Consider the following 16432-nt stretch of genomic DNA (forward strand, 5'->3'; position numbering starts at 1 on the left):
GGTGTTGTGTGCCTGTGGATGCTAGTATTGGGTGTGTGGGAGTGGTGTGTGTATGTGTATCAGGTGTGTGTATTTCGTATTGTCCAATGTGGTAGTGTTTTGTAAGAGTGTGTGTATTTTGAGCACGCTGGTGTGTACCGCCAATGGAATACCGCGGTTGAAAGACCGCCGCATGGATTTGTGGGTCGTGATAGTGTGGACGTATTTCTGTTGGCGTGACGGTGGAGGATTTGTTTTTGCCAGTTTATCACTGACCTTTGATGTGGCGGACTTGTGTGGGTGTCTTAATTTTGGCGGATTCCGTGCTGTGGGTCATAATAGCTGTGGCGGATTTCCACTGCCGCGGCGGTGTGTTGGCACTCTTCTGCACGGCGGTAAGAGGCTTTTACCGCCAATGTTGTAATGACCGCCAGTGTGTTTGCAGCACATTACTTCAAACAGTGTGAACCATTCTCAGAAATAATTTGCCTTTTTGTAATATACCTGATTGCACGGTGTAATCTGCAAAATGGCATGAATTACAGAGACAAATGATATGTCTCGCCTGACCTCGAGGAAACTGTGGCCTACTGTAGAAAATGTAAATACATAATGTCAAACATTGATTTTAGGTTAGAAAATCGGACCTAAAAAAAAGCTAGAGTAATGAACACTTTAGGTCACGTGCAGAAAAAGGAAAAAAACGCGGCCCCCTCTCATGACGCTCGCGAGAAGCAATGAAGTAATTTGTTCAGTGCTCATGGCTGGCAGAAGGGTTTATGTGGTTGAGGATGCAGCTGCTGTTGAATGCTTTCAGCAGCGTCTCTGTTCTCTTTCCCCTGACATGAAAGTTCGGTTCCAATCTGTCTTTGAGAGAAGAAAAATAGAAATATTCATGTTAGGTCACTCAGATCTTTTGATAAATATGTTTCTGCTCACCTCGCCTGTCAAGAATCCACCATCAAGGCAAAAGACACAGGCCCTCATTACAACAGTGGCGGGAAATGCCCGCTACCGCCGAGCTGACGGCCGCCAACATACCATGACGGGTATTATGACCCACACTGAGAAATCCGCCACAATACAGACACCCACACAAGTCCGCCAGACCAAAGGTCAGTGATAAACTGGCGATAGCCAAACCCACACCGTTACGCCAACAGGTATACACCAACAGTATCACAACCTACGAATCACCGCAGAAGTCTTTCAATCGCAGTAAACCATTGGCGGTACATACTGCCGCGCTCAAAATACACACACATTTACAAAACACCACCACATTGGACAATTCAAGCTACACATACCTGACACACATACACACACCACGCCCACACACTAAGACCGCTATAAAACACAAACCAAATTACCCACAACCCTTTCAACGAAAAAAAAAATGCCAACACAGAGAGACACAAGCCAGGAGCACCCACTCAATCAGAGCCATAGAACACCATCACCCATACACCATCCACGCACCTCACAGCCTACACCCCAACACATCACCCCACTCATCACCCCACACATTCTGTCACGACTCACGTGCTGCCTGCGCCTGGAATTTGCAGATCTGGTGGCGTGAATCTTCAATGTTCGGCTTTGGCCCAAAAAGGGGCGACTCTTTCTGGTAGCCACGGTGCTGTAGGCAATGGAGACACCAAGAACAGACCGTGCCCTTCAGAAAGTAGCGCCAGAGGGAAAAACCCCTTCCAAGGGGAAAAACCTCCAAACAGGAAAAGTCCTGGAGAAAAACAAGAACAACAAACAGGAATCCAAAAGGAGCAAAAATCAGAAAATACAGAATGCTGAGTCCAAAACCAAAAGGCAAGGAAATCAGGAGCGAAGACACCAACTGAGCAGAAAGTGTTGCAGCGCAAGGAAAGAGAAAAAACACAGCCCTTATATACCAACAAACAGGAAGTGACCCACAGGAAGTAAAAGGACACCATCTTAGATAGGGAAACAATATATAGAACAGAATAGTAGAGGAACCATAGAGAATAGGGAACAAGGAATGCTGGGAAAGCACAGGAATCTGGGAAGGAGGAAAAGACATAAAGAAAGGCACACAACAGACTGCAAACAGAAGAAAGGACAAAGAAACGAAGAAAAACAGGTAAGAGGGTTCAGAGACCCCTGGGACAGTGAAAGGCAGAAGGAAGAACGAGGCCCCAAGCAAATCTGGGGCCTCGAAACGCGCAGGAGAGGCTGGGGGCGCGCCGCGTCTTAATAACGCGGTGCGCGGCCCGAGCCGAACGCCCGGTCGAAGTCGAGCTCTCGGCTCGCGCCGCACCGCGCGGCGCGACAGTAGGTCCCCCTCCCGAAGGCCCAGGTTTAAGAGGGAATAAACAGTGAAAGCGTTGAGTCAGGAGAGGAGCGTGAACGGAAGAGGCATCTTCCCATGAACATTCACTGAGAGGATAACCCTTCCAATGAATCAGATACTGAAGTCGTTTATGAAAAAGACGAGAGTCACAGATTTCCTGCACTTCATATTCAGGAGCATCATTCACAAGGACAGGAGGTGGACAAGGAAACTGACGTGAGTAAGGATCAGGCACATAAGGTTTAAGCTGAGAAACATGAAAAACCGGATGGATCTTCCATGTATGGGGTAAGTGAAGACGGACAGTGACAGGATTGACCAACTGGAGAATACGGAAAGGCGCATAGTAACGAGGTGTGAACTTGTTTTGAGAGAGACGTGAGGGCAAGAATTTGGAGGAGAGCCAGACTTTATCTTGCAGATGATAATTTGGATTGGTTGTACGTCTCTTGTCTGCAGCCTTCTTCATATACCTCTTGGTATGTAACAAATTAGATCGAATTAGTTTATGGAGTTGGAGAAGGCGTTTGGAGAAATAGTTAATAGCAGGTAGAGGAGAGTTGGATTGTGGAGAAGTAGGGAAAGAGGTAGGATGAAAACCATAGGAACAGAAAAAGGGAGTGACCTTGGAGGCACTATGGACTGAGTTATTGTAGGAAAATTCAGCTAAAGAGAGGTAAGTGCTCCAGTTACTTTGGGTAGAATTGCAAAAGCATCGAAGATATTGCTCTAGTCCTTGGTTCAGACGCTCAGTCTGTCCGTTGGTCTGAGGATGGAACCCTGAAGACAGGGCTCTATTCATATTCAGTGTTTTACAAAAATGCTTCCAAAATCGGGAGATGTACTGAGGTCCTCTATCAGAGATTATGGTATGTGGAAGTCCATGGAGACGGAAGACATGATCTATGAATATTTGACCTAGTTCTTGGGAAGTAGGCAGCTTTTTTAGGCCAGTGAAATGAGCCATCTTTGTGAAAGAATCCACTGTGACCATGATAACCCGGTTTCCTGCTGATGGTGGGAGCGAACACATAAAATCAGTAGAGATAGTATGCCATGGGGCCGATGGAACAGGCAAAGGTTGTAGTAATCCTGCCGGTCTGGTGTGAGGTATTTTGACTTGGGCACATATGGGACAGGCCTGAACGTATCTTTCCACATCCAGTTTCCAGGTAGGCCACCAAAAAAATCGTGAAAGTAATTCTTGTGTGGCTTTGATGCCTCTGTGACCAGCTACAGGGGAATCATGGCACATTTGTAATGCTTTCTTTTGCACCTTGTTTGTAGGGAGGAATATCAGGTTTTGGTAATAAAAATATCCTTGTTTCTTGTACAATAATGGTCTTAGTTCTTCTATGTCATGGTCCGATTGGTTGGCGTATTCTTGTTGTACTTCTTCCAAGAAAGACTGAGCCACTCCAATGATCTTACTGGGTTCTAGAAGATACTGGGATGAGGAAGGAGAACACTCTGGATATCGGCGAGACAGAGCATCAGCCAGAATGTTTTGGGATCCTGGAATATATGTAATATAAAAATCGTACTGACTGAAGAAAAAGGCCCAGCGGGCCTGACGACTATTCTGGCATACAAAATTTCTTAAACATTGTAAATTACGGTGGTCTGTCCTCACCTCAAATGGTTCCTTGGAACCCATCAGAAACTGCCTCCACTCAAGGCAGGCTGTTTTCAGAGCCAATAATTCCCTTTCAAGTACGGAATAATGTTGTTCAGCTGTGGAAAGGATATGAGACAAATAGAAAACAGGATGTTCAAGGCCATCATCCTCTTGTCGTTGGAGTAAGACAGCTCCGATGGCTCTCTCAGAAGCATCAGTTACTACTATAAATTGCTTGGTGGTATCTGGATGTCTTAAGATGGGGGCTTGGGTGAAGGCTCTCTTTAAGCTTTGAAAGGCTGCTTCAGCAGCCTCAGTCCAGACAAATCCCTTCTTTAAATTGTCCTTCTTTAAGGTGTGAGTTATGTGGCTAGTCTGACTGGCAAAGTCTAGAATGAATTGTCGATAGAAGTTTGCTAAACCTAGGAAACATTGTGTTTCTTTTATGGTAGAAGGAGAAGGCCACTCTAGGATAGCTTGTACCTTTTCTTGGTCCATAGCTATGCCGGTGGGACTTAAATGATAGCCCAGATATTTGACTTCCGTTATGTCGAACTCACATTTCTCTGGTTTGCAAAATAGTTGATGATCACGAAGTCTTTGAAGAACTTGTTTCACATGGGAAGTATGGAGTTCAGGATTTCTAGAATAAATAAGAATGTCATCTAGGTAGATCACGACTGTCTGATTAAGTAGGTCTGAAAACACTGAGTCCATAAATCTCTGGAAGATTGCCGGGGCGTTAGTAAGACCAAACGGCATAACCCTATATTCAAAATGGCCAAATGGGGTCCTGAATGCTGTCTTCCATTCGTCGCCTTCTCTTATGCGTAAAAGGTGGTAGGCTCCTCGTAAATCCAATTTAGTAAAACGTTGGGCCCCTCTGATTGCTTCCAGTATGTCCCTGATGAGAGGCAAAGGATAACGATCTTTAATGGTGATTTTATTCAGACCTCGAAAATCCAGGCACGGACGAAGATCCTTAGTCTTCTTGGGCACAAAAAAGAGAGGGGCCCCAGCCGGAGACGACGATGGAACAATAAGACCACTCTGTATATTTTCGTCCAGATACTCCTTTAGAACTTCCCTTTCGGGTTCCGTGAGGGAGTACATCCTCCCAAAAGGAACAATTGTGCCGGGTTCTAATGGAATTGCACAATCATATTCTCGATGTGGAGGTAGCACAGGTTTTGACGGTTTTTGGAAAATATCCTGAAACTCCAAATAGTGGTCTGGGACCCCTTGGATCGTATTAATGGACATACCAGTGGCACCTTCAGTAGCTAAGGATCTTTTCGGAGACCAATACTTGTCGGAAGTAAAACAGTTCTCGTGACAAAATTGCGAAGACAAAGAGACTGTCCGGGTAACCCAATTTATATATGGGTTATGTCTAATGAGCCACGGAATTCCAAGAATGATGGTATGGTTAGGGGACGTAATAAGATCGAAGGAGATGTGTTCTTGATGGTTTCCCACCTGTAGACTTAACATCAGGGTAGTGGTGTCTACAGGACCAGAGGATATCAAAGATCCATCCACAGTGTGTACCTGTTCGGGTACTTCTTTTGCTTGAGTAGGAACTAGGTTAGCAGCAGCCCATGTCTTGTCCATGTATATACCACTAGCACCACAGTCTAGTAATGCCATAGTCTTTTCTTGACGACCGTCAGGAAGTTGTAACAGGACAGGAAAGATGAACAAGGCAGTTGTATTGTCATTAAAGGAGCTGATGGAAGGTATAGCTGTAGATCCCGTCCCCTCCCTTCTTACAGAGGACGGGAGGTGGCGTTTCCCGAAGGTCTGGACGGACGTACTGGACAGGTACGGAGTATGTGACCAGCAGAACCACAATACAGGCACAACCCTCTCTTGCGTCTGTCTTCTCGTTCACTAGCAGAGAGCGGACCTCGGGTAGTATCCACCTGCATGGGTTCCCCTTCGATGTCTCTAGCAGGAGTGCGAGGTTCCTCGGAACGCTGTAGGTATGCACGGGAGCTACTTGGTTGGGTAAACCCTCTACTCCTTTTCTTTTCCGATCTCCGTTCCTGAAGACGATATTCGATGGACAGTGCTTGATCCATCAGGCCACGAAGATCTTCCGCTCTGGTAGAATGCACTAGTTCATCCTTTATTTCTTCTTTGAGTCCTCTACGAAATAATGTTACCAGAGTACGTTCCACCCAAGTGGTCTCTGCCGCCAGCTGACGAAAACGGGTTATATATTGCAGGACGTCTTGGGAGCCTTGTTGGATGTCGCACAAGGCTTCTTCAGCGGAGGCTTCCAATCCAGGACGGCTAAACATTTGTTTGAAGCGACTCACAAAGGCGGAATAGTCTGACAATACAGGGTCGTCGGAGGACACCATCGGGGTTGCCCAGGCCAAGGCTGGGCCGGATAAGGCACTGATAAGATAACCCACCTTGGTCCTGTCGTGGGAGAATTGAGTAGGTCGGAAGGCGAAATACACCGTTAAAGCATCCAAGAACTCGCGAAGCTTGGTTGGTTCACCAGAGAAACAAGGGGTAGAAGCGGAGATTGTCGGAACATCACTGGTGCGGAGGGCCAAAGCCTGTCGTAACGCAGCATTTTCATTACGTAGTTGTTGCAACTCCTGGGCTTGTTGCTGAATCGTGGTTAACAGAGATTGCTCCGGATCTGCAGCAGCCGCCACTGTATTATCCATGGTGTTTGAGGACGTCGGAATGGTTAGGCGCTGCAATCTGTCACGACTCACGTGCTGCCTGCGCCTGGAATTTGCAGATCTGGTGGCGTGAATCTTCAATGTTCGGCTTTGGCCCAAAAAGGGGCGACTCTTTCTGGTAGCCACGGTGCTGTAGGCAATGGAGACACCAAGAACAGACCGTGCCCTTCAGAAAGTAGCGCCAGAGGGAAAAACCCCTTCCAAGGGGAAAAACCTCCAAACAGGAAAAGTCCTGGAGAAAAACAAGAACAACAAACAGGAATCCAAAAGGAGCAAAAATCAGAAAATACAGAATGCTGAGTCCAAAACCAAAAGGCAAGGAAATCAGGAGCGAAGACACCAACTGAGCAGAAAGTGTTGCAGCGCAAGGAAAGAGAAAAAACACAGCCCTTATATACCAACAAACAGGAAGTGACCCACAGGAAGTAAAAGGACACCATCTTAGATAGGGAAACAATATATAGAACAGAATAGTAGAGGAACCATAGAGAATAGGGAACAAGGAATGCTGGGAAAGCACAGGAATCTGGGAAGGAGGAAAAGACATAAAGAAAGGCACACAACAGACTGCAAACAGAAGAAAGGACAAAGAAACGAAGAAAAACAGGTAAGAGGGTTCAGAGACCCCTGGGACAGTGAAAGGCAGAAGGAAGAACGAGGCCCCAAGCAAATCTGGGGCCTCGAAACGCGCAGGAGAGGCTGGGGGCGCGCCGCGTCTTAATAACGCGGTGCGCGGCCCGAGCCGAACGCCCGGTCGAAGTCGAGCTCTCGGCTCGCGCCGCACCGCGCGGCGCGACACATCCTCACACATATCACACACACCACATCCATGGAACCCCAAAGACACACCAGGTTTTCTGAGGAGGAGCTCAGGGTCATGGTGGAGGAAATCATCCGGGCAGAGCCACAGCTATTCGGATCACATGTGCAGTAGACATCCATTGCAAGGAAGATGGAGCTATGGTGGAGAATCGTGGACAGGGTCAACGCCATGGGACAGCACCCAAGAACCAGGGATTACATCAGGAAGAGGTAGAAGGACCTAAGGGGGAAGGTGCATTCCATGGTTGCAAGACACCAGGTAGCAGTACCAGAGGACTGGCGGTGACCCCTACCTCCTCCCCCACAACTAACAACATGGGAGGAGCAAGTCTTGGCAATAATGCATTCTGAGGGCCTCACAGGAGTCACCTGAGGACTAGAATCTGGTAAGTCAAGTCTTTAATACTTAAACCCCCTCTACCTGCATGCCATCACAAACTCCTACCCCCACCCCTACCCTCATCCCCATCACTCCACCACCTCACATATACCCCACTATCACAACTCACCCACCCCAATACCAATCCCTGCATGCAACACCAAAGCATGGACCCCCAACACAGACCTGCATGGACACCCATCACCACAGCATGCCCAGTAGAGAGACTTACCCAGCCCACAAAATCACCACTCACACAAGTCCAAGCTGACAGGGAAATCACAACCATACAGGGAAATACACCCATGCACAAGATGGCACATGAGGATACATTAACACTGTATTTGCATCCCCACAGGACCCATACTCAACATCACCGGAGAGCAGGTGCCAGCTACATCCAGTCCCCCCCCCCCCTGAAGAGGCCCACAGTGACGACAGCAGCTCTGCACGCCTGGATCAGGATGACCAACCTGGCCCATCAGGGACCTCTGGACAGTCGAGTACCCAGCCACAGTCCCAACCTACCACAGAGCCTCCCCCTTCAGGAAACACCAGCACAGCACCCACCCAGCGGGCCCATGCCACTGTCCCCAGGACATGTCAATCAGCAGTGAGTCCACCACTAGAGGGACCCCAGGCAACCCCACAAACACAGGACGATCAGGGGCTCGGGTCAGTGGCAGTGGGCACACGGTTCAGGTGACAGAGGCACAGGACAACAGGGAAGCTGGGAGGACTGCTGCGAGACAGGGGGAGGACAGGTCCAGGGAACCTACTCTCCACGAGGCACTCTCCAACATCATGGGAGCATACCACCATTCCCAGGAGACGATGGACCAGATACTGGCCAAATTGCAGGGGACCCAGCGGCTGCAGGAGGGACAGTCCCAGGGGATCAGGGATGACCTAACTAACATCTACACCATCCTGGTCACCATTGCAGGGGTCTGGCTGACATGGCCACGACCATGAGGGAGGTAGTGGCACAACAATGGGTGCCTGACACTAGCCAACCGATGAACAGCCTTCCACCTCCCACGGAGCTAGTGGACAGGAGGCCCCGCCACAGGACCAACAGGTCACCAGCACCCCGTCCCCTGCAGAAGGAGAAGCACCCTGCAAACGGTCCCTGCAATCCAGGCAGAAGACAGATAACATTGCCATGACCCCAGCCAGGAAATAAGACTCTCCTGACTGTCACCCTTCTGTCCCACTGTGTCACCCTGTCCACCTTGAACTACCATTACTCCCCTTCCTATGCCCCATTGGACAATGCACCTGTGATACCAAGAGACTGGACTCTACCCTGGACTTTCCTCCACCATCAGCCCAGCCCCTTGTTCATCCCCCTCTACTTATGAGCACCAAAATAACCACCCTTGGAACAAATACTAATATGGAGTCTGTCAAATGATTCACAAATGTATTAGTAGAACATTATCAAAGCATTGCAACTCAAATGTACAGTGAAATATACTTTGGAATGACCTTTGGTGGGCAGCAGTACACCTAGCAGGAGGAATGGTAGGGCACAGAGATCTGAAAATAGAGATGCCAAAGGGTACAGTAAGTGGCCATAGACATAGGGAAATCAGGCTGCCATGTACAATATCTAACAGAAAACTGAAATGTAAAGTGAACTTACAGTGTCTTACCTGCGTGTCACTGGAAGTACTGCTGAATTATATTGATTCTGTTGTCATCATCTTCTTCCTCTGCCTCCTCTTCCTCACTGTTCACAGGCTCCACCGCTGCCACAAGCCCATCTCCAGGTACATCCTCCTGCAGAAAAGGCACCTTGCGTCTCAAGGCCAGGTTGTGCAACATGTAATGATGATCTGGCACACCTTTTTGGGTGAGTTGTACAGGGAGCCACCTGTCAGATGGAGGCACCGGAATGTGGCCTTCAGGAGGCCAAAGGTCCTTTCAATAATCCTCCTTGTACGCCCATGTGCCTCATTGCAATGTTCCTCTGCCCTTGTCCTGGCATTCCTCACTGGGGTCAGAAGCCATGAGAGGTTGGGGTAACCAGTCACCCACAAATATCGAGGGACAACTGTTACACACACACTAACCCTTGGGGACAACCCCATACCCAGACATCAACTTATACTGGGTGGGGACCTTTGGCTCACCTATTAGCCACACCCAGTGCATCTGGAGTTGGCCCATCACATATGGGATGCTGCTATTCCTCAAGATAAAGGAGTCATGCACAGAGCCAGGATATTTGGCATTCACATGGGAGATTTACTGGTCCGCCAAACACACCACCTACACATTCATAGAGTAATAGCTTTTTCTATTCCTGAAAACTTGTTCAATTCTCCGGGGGAGGGAGAACAAATGCCACATGTGTACCATCAGTGGCACCAATGATGTTGGGATATGACCCAGGGCATAAAAGTCAGCTTTCACTGTGGCCAAATACTCCACCTGGGGGAACACAATGTAGCTGTGCCTGTGTTTCAGCAGGGCAGACAGCACTCTGGTCAACACTTTGGAGAACATTGGCTGAGCCGTACCTGATGACATGGCCACTGTTGTTTGGAAAGAACCACTTGCCAGGAAATGGAGCACTGACAGGACCTGCACTAGAGGGGGGATACCTGTGAGCTGGCGGAAAGCTGACATCAGGTCTGGCTCCAATTGGGCACACAGTTCATGGATTGTGAACCGATCAAGTCTGTATGTTATGATAATGTGTCTATCCTCCATTGTCGCAAGGTCCACCAGGGGTCTGTACACCGGAGGATGCCACCATCTCATATTCAGCCTCAGCGGTTGAAGCCTATGGAAGAGAACGATGAGCAGAGGGCCATATTCCCACATCTATTGCACTAATGATGATTTGTTTACTTTACAGAAACAAAATTTGAACCCCACTGTCAGTTGCCGTGCCAATGTCTGCTGTGACGTAGTTAGGTGCCATGCCCTGTACCCCCTAAAATGGCGGATGCCCGACCTGTGAGGAGGGACGAGTGGAAATGAGGTAATTGGGCTGGCGTTGTGTGCCGTCGCGGTAGGCGGTCGATGACCGCGGCACAACTTCGCATTGATTATCATTGGGCCCTATGGGTTTCAGGAGCCAATGGCGATGTACGCCGGCGGTGACGGTACGCACCGCCAAGTATGTCACCGCCATTTTCTATCTATCCACTCATTTGCTACCTGACCTTTAACAGGACAGGACCTACACTGCAAGTGCTGCTGTGACCTGTGTCTGGAAGCGACAATGGCTCATGTGTCTGGGGAAAGGGCCCCTGCCTTCACTGAGGAGGATTTGGAGAAACTGGTGGATGAGGTCCTATCCCAGTACACGTTACTCTACGGTCCTCCAGACAAACAGGTGAGTACACTGTGAGCATGTTACGTGGGCCATGAATGTATGGAGTGCTGTGTATGTAAGCCACATGTAGGGGAGTGAGAAGAGGCATCCTGGTCAGAGTTCAGCATGTAAGGTGGACAATGTATGTGCGTCAGGGGATGGGAGGGATCTGGTGGGCCATGAGTCTGACGGTTCGGACGGTTTACTAATTCCCTTATCTGCTGTCTTTTCCTGCAGGTCAGTGCCCACCAGAAGAAGGGTATTTGGCATGCCATCGCCAAGGAGGTGCGGACCCTGGGGATCTTTGACAGGCGGAGCACCCACTGCCGCAAGAGGTGGGTGGACCTGCAACGCTGGGCAAAGAAGATGGTGGAGGCCCATCTGGGGCTGGCCTCCCATGACCCCCCTGATGTTCCGCATCCTGGCAGTGGCCTATCCAGAGTTGTATGGGCACTTGAAGGCATCACAAGAGCCACAAGGGGGTGAGTACAGAATCTGACTCCTGACTTTACGTGCGTTAAGAGGTACCTGGGTGGGTAATGTGGGATATGGGTGCCCGTAGGCCAGGGCGAAGATGGCAGGGTAGGTCCCTTGTTGGGCAGGCTCTGAAGCACTCCAACCCCAATAGTGTTAGTTGGTATCTACTACTGGGCAGGGTCTTGTGGGTTTCTTGTGTGCAGCTGGTGGCATTAGGCATTGTACCCCATGGGCTGGTGACTATCTTAGTAACTGGTTGGGCATGGCCTAGTGCATAGGGCTGCTCCCTGTGTGTTGTGTCCACCTACGGTAGTGGTGTTGCTGGCATTGACCAAGTGTATCCTCTGTCTCTTCCCCCCCCTTTTTGTTTTGTCACCCTGTCCTTGTGTGCATTAGCATCATCTGGCAGAGGTGCAGAGGCACCGATGACAGAGGGAGCTGCATCCCACATGGGCCTGGAGGCCAAATCCACAGAGGGTGATGGCACCAGTGGGACGGGTGTCTAGGGGAGCACCAGGATGGGGACAGGAGGGGAGACCACAGACAGTGATTCCACCTCCGATGGAAGCTCCCTGGCGGTGGTGGACACCTCTGCGCCCACCCCAACAACAGGTACAGCCACCACCCCCCAACCAGCACCGCCCTCCCAGCAGCCCCCCAGCATGTTTCTCGTGCCCACTCACCCAGGAGGGTGGGCATCTCCTTCGCCCCAGGCACCTCAGGCCCTGCCCCATTCAGCCCTGCTGCCCTCAGTGAGGAGGCTATTGACCTCCTGAGATCCCTCTCTGTTGGGCAGTCAACCATGCTGAATGCCATCCAGGGTGTAGCAGGGCATTTGCAACAAACAAATGCATACCTGGAGGGCATTCACTCTGGCATGGCGGCCCAACAGAGAGCATTTCAGGCTCTGGCCTCCACACTGATGGCAGGCATTGTCCCTGTGTCTCGCCTCCCCCTCCAACTTCCTCTACCCAGTCCCAATCCCCTCAACCCCAGCCTATCCCAAGCACACCTTCAGACCAGCCTTCACCCAAATCAACACACAGAAGTGGTTCAGGGAAACACAAGCACCACACATCATCCCACAGGCACTCACACAAGCACCATACCCATGCAGACACACCAACATCCACTGCCTCCAATGTGTCCCCCTCCTCCTCCTTGTCCACCTTCCTCCCTGTTGTGTCTACACTAACACCTGCATGCACTACATCCTCATCCACTACCTCCATCACCAGCACACCCATCACTACTCACCCCTCACTGGCAGTCACCACCTCCACATCCATTCACATGTCCCCTGTGTCCTCTCCCAGTGTGTCTGTGACCCCTCCTCCCAAAGTACAGAAACACAAGCACCCACCCACCCAACAGCCATCCACCTCACAACAGGATCCAGCACATGCACCTTCACCCAAACTCAGCAGACAGACACCTCCTACCACCACTCCCTCTTCATTCACTCCCAAACTCTCTCCCTCTTCCTGCCCCAGTGTGTCTAAAAAACATTGACGTGTTCCCTACCCCTCCCCCGTCCTTCCCCTCGGGCCAGGGTGTCCAGAATCCAGGCCAGCACCTCAGCCACCAAGTCGGCATCCACTGTGGTACCTCCAACTCCCAGAGGCCCGAAGGGGGCACCCATCAGGCCAGCCAGTGTGCCAACAACCCCTGCAAAGGACCAAACCAGGGGACGACATGCAGCAAGAGCAAGCAGCACAACCCACCCAGCAAGGCCTCCTCAAAAACTCCAGCTGCAGGAGCCAAGGTAACAACAGCATCTGCCAAGGTGAGGAAGGGGCAGAAAACACAAGGCACGGCACTTCAGCCATAGGAGGCTGCAGGTGAAGGCCTAGTGCCCACCAGCAGAGCCGCCAGCCCTGCCGCAGGCACCGCCGCAAGCTCAACCACCTGCACCGCCGCTGCCACCACTACTGTCAGCAGCAGCATCACCAGTGGGCAGCAATCCGAGGCTGCAGGAGAAGGGCTGGGGCACTGGCAGCACCAGCACCTGCACCATGGCCAGCACCGCCAGCAGCCCTGCTGCAAGCACTGCTGCAAGCAACGCCACCTGCACCGCTGACAGTAGGACCACTACCAGCACCAGCAGCCCCAGTGGGCATCCATCCGAGGCTGCAGGAGACGGATTGGAGCCTCCCACCACCACTGGCAGCACCCCCACCAGCACCGTCAACACCATAAGTTTGCAGCCTTAGGCGCCACACCATGGAGTCTATCCCTGCCTCCATGGACTATCATGCAGCCTTGTCCCTGGAAATCTCGTACCTCAGACACTCAGGTGGGGGAATGTGAAGTGCCACAACCCAAGTGCTGCATCACTGGGCACAAGGCCCTCTCGAGAACCAGTGGAGAAAGGCATCCACTCACCCTATCCTTGGCAGGAGGAAGCAGACTGGGCACAAGGCCCCCTCTGGAACCAGTGGAAGAAGGCATCCACTTGAGCGACTGTGGCTTTGCACTCCCCAGGACCAAGCAGTGGGCAAACCACCCACTTGAGAGACAGTGGCTTTGCACTCCCCAGGACCAAGCAGTGGGCAGACCACCCACTTGAGAGACTGTGGCTTTGCACTCCCCAGGACCAAGTAGTGGGCAGACCACCCACTTGAGAGACTGAGGCCTTGCACTCCCCAGGACATCGCTGTGGGCATGAAGCAGTGGTGTTATTCCAACTTCCGGCTGCAGTGCCCCCTCCATCCCCGTCCCCCTGGGGTGCCTGAGTGTTTTCGACCTGATACCCCTGCAGTGTTCTCTCCGTATTGAGGCAGGAGTCAAGTGTGCGCTTGCCCCATGATTTTTGGCCCAGTGGCCCACGGACATTTGGAAGGGGCAATGTACGGCCTTATGTACATAATGTATATTTTTGTAGATTCTGTTTTTATTATCGTTATGTATATCTGCCTATTTCTAAAATTACACTGATTAACTCTATTCCTTTTGTCCTTCCCTTCTCTTAGGGGGCAAAAGGGTGTAAATGTGCTGTTGCTGCATGTTTTGGTGTGTATGGTGTTGTGGGTGAGGGTGGGGTGTGGGTGTTGTGTGTTGTGTGTGTGTGTCACTCTCTTTTTCCTCCTCCCCTCCACTGTGTACTAGGTGCAGTACTCACCGTGGTTGTCGTCGCCATCTTTCGTATTCTTGGTAGATGAGGAGGTAGACCATCATGGGCAGGACCTGTAACTCGAGCTCCATAGCGTCCTGGTTCTTCGTTGAGTGTCAAAAAGTGAGTGGTTTCCCTTCCAAACATTGTTTCCGCCATGCTTTTGATGGTGTTGGTACCACCCTGGAAAAGCTGGCGAATTGGCGAGTTGTGATGGGGTGGGCGGTACATTGTCTTCCGCCTGTCTGTTGGCGGTGACTGCCGCGGTGTTTGTTGCTACCGCCTTGGTGGTCGGAGTGTTAAAGTGGCTGTCTGTGTTGGTAGTTTCCGCCGTAGTCGTGATCCCATTTTTTTTAAGGCCGGACTGTTGAAGGTATTACCGCCGCTTTAACACTGACCGCCAGGGTTGTAATGAGGGCCACAGCTCCGGCGAAGTAGCAATCCACAAAGCTTGGAGCTGATGAAAATCCGACAAACCGAATAGCGGTTAAAAAAACCGCTATCCTTCTAAACCAAACTTTGTTCTCAGCAACTCTTAACCCCTTAACTGCTGAGCTTTTTCCACCCCCCATCCTGAGCCCTTTTTTGACCATTTGAGATAGTTTGAATTTAGGACTCCGTAACTTTTTTCCACATAAGCTATCCACACCAAATTCCAGTCCCTTATTTCCAATATACTGGGGATTCTAATGATATCTAAGGTTTGTGGATGTCCCTAGAGACTGAGAAAATAAGAAAAATCTAGCTATATTTTGAGTTTTTGAGGAAAAATAGGAAAAAAAGGCTCCGGATAAAGGAGTGTGCATTTTTTTCCTAGAAAGGGCATCGAAGAACAGTTTGCTGTGCTAAAGTCACTATCTTCCTTGCTTTCAGGAACATGCAGAGCTGAATAATAAAATAAAAAAACTATATTTTATCGCAGTTTGGCACTATTCAAAGAGGTAGCCTATTTTTCCTTTTTTGTGTGCTCTCCACCTACTTCCAGTTTGTGGTGGAAAACAGTGTGAAACCCATGAGTGATCCAGGAATGCTATAAATTTCTAAAAAATGAACAAAATTACAAATTCAACCAAGGGTCACGTGTAGACCCCTCAAGGTTTTCCAAAAGAAACTAAGGTCCTCATTACCCTCATTATGAGGCTAGCAGTCAGGACAGCCTCTGCCATGGCGGTCCGACTGCCACATTAAGACCCTGGCAGTTAAACCACCAGAACCACCGGGATCCATGATCCCGACGGCCCAGCGGTGGAGGAGATTACTATCAGCCAGGGAGGCGCTGCATGCCCCGCCGCCCTGCTGATTATGACCTTGTTCTCTGCCAGCCTTTTCATGGTGATTTTACCACCATAAAAAGGCTGGTGGAGTACAGGGGGCCACAGGGGGCCCCTACACTGCCCATGCACTTCCCATGGGCAGTGCAGGGGTCCACCTACCCAGACCATTGCAATGTACTCTATCTGCTGTGCAGACAGTGAACATTGCAAAGGTGTTGGTGCACCTGCGGCGGCAGCATTGTCGCCAGCTCGATTGCGAGCTGGAGACAATGCTGATCCCTGTTTCCAGCAAGGCTGGCAGGCGGAAACCTCAGGTTCCACCCACCAGCACAGGGGAAAACTCTTAATGGGGCTGGCGGGGAGGTAGCCAGTATGGTGGCAACCTCCCCGTCGGAAGTTTGGCGGACGC

This window comes from Pleurodeles waltl, chromosome 6, assembly GCF_031143425.1.
Source record: "Pleurodeles waltl isolate 20211129_DDA chromosome 6, aPleWal1.hap1.20221129, whole genome shotgun sequence".
NCBI lineage: Eukaryota > Metazoa > Chordata > Amphibia > Caudata > Salamandridae > Pleurodeles > Pleurodeles waltl.